The following is a 3,401-nucleotide window of genomic DNA, read 5'->3' as shown; positions in this document are numbered from 1 at the left end:
CCTTCTAGAGTGCCCACATCCCCCCACATCTTAGTGTCATCAGCAAATTTGAACAGGGTGCTTTTTACCCCGTTGTCCAAGTCGCTGATGAAGATGTTGAACAGTGTGGACCCAAGGACGGAGCCCTGCGGAACCCCACTGCCCACATTCCTCCAGGCTGAATCCTGCTGGTATGCTGCTGGTTCTTCCTTCCCAGGTGCAAGGTGTACTTCTCCATATTGAAACCCATCCTATTCTCATCCACCCCCGCTCCCACAGACTTAACTTCACCCAGCTGCCGGCATTGCTCCCACCACCCTGCCTGGTTGCATGCCGGCCACATGTTTGTGCGCCCTACCTCCAATCGCACTCCCCCAGCCCCTTGCTAGTGTAAGCTAGAATAAATTTCAAAGCTCAGCTGGCCAAAATCCGGGACATTTGATCATATTTAAAAAACCCCACCCAGACGGAGATCAGAGGATCCAAAAAGAGAAGGGGTCCAGAAACACCCGAATGTATGGTGACCCTATACTTGAATTGAATTAATGAGCACCCTCCAGCCCAACAGTTCCTCTTGCAGCACAGCCCACTGCTATCTTCCTGTCCTGTTTTCCTTTTTTTAATATATTAATCCTCATCTTTTTTATCTTAGCATATAATTTCCTGTGGTGCCACAGCAAATGCTTAACATAGTTCTGTAGCAGAGCCTGGGAATAGATTATCTTTTCTGTTTAGTTTCACTATGGAAATTTTCAGAACAAAAAGCAGCCATAGTAGTTCAGCAATATCAGTACTATTCTCCTAAGGAGTTGAGTATGGAGGGATTTGGTGGGGCCAGATCTTGTGGTAGGGGTCACAAGCCCTCTCAATGGATATCACTAGTCTACTGGCACATCTTCAGGAATTATTCCTCCTCCCTGAGAGGAAAATATTGGGACATAGCTATAAAAAGTCTTGGATAATTCTTCCCTCAGTGTCTTCCATCAGAGGTTTCTTTAGAGGAGATGATTATCTGGGCCAAAATTTCCATCCAAGCACTTGTCTTTTAGACGACTTTCTGCTGTGAGACCCATACTTCTGTAGGAATCAGCTAACATACTTGCAAACCATTATATCAGATGTATAATACTGGGCATCGACGTTTACCTGGAAAAGTAAAAAATGGTTATTTTATCCTTGTAGCATGGCCTATGGTGTGCCTGCCCCATTAAGAGAGGAAGCAGCCTGAAAGGCAGCTTGTAAGTGGCGAGGGGGTGAGGGTATTGATTGAAGAGTCATTGGCTGCAGCTATATAAGCCCAAGACCTTGCTGGTCAGGCTCTAGTCTTGAAAACTATAAAAAGAGGAGCTTAAGGCAGCAGAGCAGCAAAGCTCCGGAATGGACAGTGAAACTAGGTAAGTGACTCTGCAGGCCTGGGATTAGGAGAAAGCTGGCTAAGGCAGAGAGAAAGGCTTGCTTGTGCAGGCAGTAGGCATGTGCAAAGCTTCGGTCCCTGATTTGATTCAGTGGAGATTTGGTGGTTGAATCTCCAAATATGAATCGAATCAGAGGACCCTTTAATCTCTCTAGATTGAATCAGAACCTATGAATTGATTCAGAGAGATTTGGAAAGATTTGGACACAGACACAGCTTTAAAATTTTTTTCTACATACCTCAAGGTACCAGGTGGCTCGTGAATGCTACAATGGTGGGGGGTTGGAGCATCCCACAGGAGTGCTAGGGGCTCCCCAGTGCGCTCAGCAGCAGACCCGGAAGAGGCCAGAAGCACTTCCAGTCCACTTCTGTGTCTGCCGGGGAGTGCACAGGCCCCCCCCCCCGTTCCCCTCTTGGCTTGGTAACCGGTGCCTCCTGGGCCTGGGGGGGCACCCGGGGTCCCCCTGCAGCCGACCGCCAATTGCTGAGCTGGGGAGGTGGGGTGGGGGGGGGGCAGCATACTCCCCGGCAGACCTGGAAGTGGACCAGGATCTCCGCCAAGCACGTGGAGGACCCACCCCCCCCACTCCTGTGGGACACTCCATTTGCCCCAGCATTGCAGTGTTCACAAGCCATGCTGGTACCTCGAGGTATGTGGAAAAAACTTTTAAAGCTGTGTCTATGTCCAAGTCGCTGATTCTCTGAATCAGCATCAAATCTTCAGATTTGGATTTGGCCAAATTGAATCAGAAACAGTGACCTGAATCAACAAATCAAACCACTGTCCATGATTGGGGCCAAATCTGAATCAAATATGGCCCACTTCGCATACCTCTAGCAGGCAAGTGTTCCTTATTTTATGTTAAGCCCAGAGAGAGTTTGTGTGTCTGTCAGAGGGTATAGGTGTTTTGTTTTAAAGTTACACTGGTAGTTTAGCCTTGAGCCCTGCTGGGGCAGACTCAAGGTCTCCTCAAAGAGCTGGTAGCCTGTGGGGGTGTGGGGGGCATCAGACAGAGACTGTCTAGGTTAGAGGAGTCTGGTGGTCCCAACTGGCCCAGGATCAGGGCCAGAGCCCAGGAGGGGCCAAAGGTGCGAGAGGGGGCATGGCAGGAGACCAAGTCCAGGGGAGCAAGTTCAGCCAGAGAGTCTGGAGATCTAAACTGGCCTGAGGGCAGGGCCAGAGCCTAGGAGAAGCTAAAGATCCAGAAGGGATCATAGCCAGCGACCCTAGAGATCTCTGCTGACACAGGAGCACAGCCAAAGGTCCAAGAGGGACCACCACCACAAATTAACAAGGTCAGGGACCCACAGTCAGGGAGGCTGAAGCATAGAAGCCAGGTCCTGTACTTCAGGCCTGGGCAAAAGCAAGAGCACAGGGGGAAGAGGCCAATAAGGCCAAGACCCCTACAGATTGAATGACAGTACAATAACATCAGTGAGGCATGGGGTGTGGTGTAGGGGGTGACAGAGCCATACAACAAGCCCTTAAGGCTACAGGTGCCCTGCAGAGGCATGGACTGGCCAAGAGGGCCTACGAAACCAGAGGGCTGAATAGAGATTAGTGGGATCCAGGAGAGACCTGGTGGAGATTTGCATGGACTAAGGCTTGCTCTACAGCCCACAGCCTCCCTTACTTAATCCTCAACAAGACCAAGGCATGGTGGATGAAAAATCAAGAGAGGGCTACAGTACAGCCAGAGCCAGGCAGAAGCCACATAGTTACCAGGAGGCACCACAGCCACACTCCTTAAAAAATCCTTTAACAAATTAACATAGATGAATAGGAGAGAGCATAATTTACCATTAAATCTAAACCAGCATCACAATGCAACTAAAAACAGTGGATGTTCATTACATATACCCTTATCTGAGTTGCCAGGATTATCTGCTCTTTGGAAAATTAGCATGTGTTTCCAACAAACACAAAAAAGGTCCTGATCACCCCTCTTTCTAGCTCTCCTCATCCAAGCACTGACTCAGCTGTACCTGGACTACTCTATGAGTACTG

At 49.3% G+C, this 3,401-nt stretch overlaps 1 long non-coding RNA gene across 1 annotated transcript; it reads left to right on the top strand.

Moving 5' to 3' along the window:
* The first annotated feature begins 1,416 nt into the window (after positions 1-1,416).
* LOC109319536 lies at positions 1,417-2,322 on the top strand. Its single transcript, XR_002103536.1, has 3 exons — positions 1,417-1,446; positions 1,692-1,693; positions 2,240-2,322. It is a non-coding gene; the product is annotated as an uncharacterized LOC109319536 (long non-coding RNA).
* The last annotated feature ends 1,079 nt before the right edge of the window (positions 2,323-3,401 follow it).

The sequence above is a fragment of the Crocodylus porosus genome, unplaced genomic scaffold (assembly GCF_001723895.1).
Source record: "Crocodylus porosus isolate Cpor-Errol unplaced genomic scaffold, CroPor_comp1, whole genome shotgun sequence".
NCBI classification, from domain to species: Eukaryota; Metazoa; Chordata; order Crocodylia; family Crocodylidae; genus Crocodylus; species Crocodylus porosus.
Note: the sequence above shows the minus strand (reverse complement) of the source record. Positions and strands in the feature narration are given on the sequence as shown.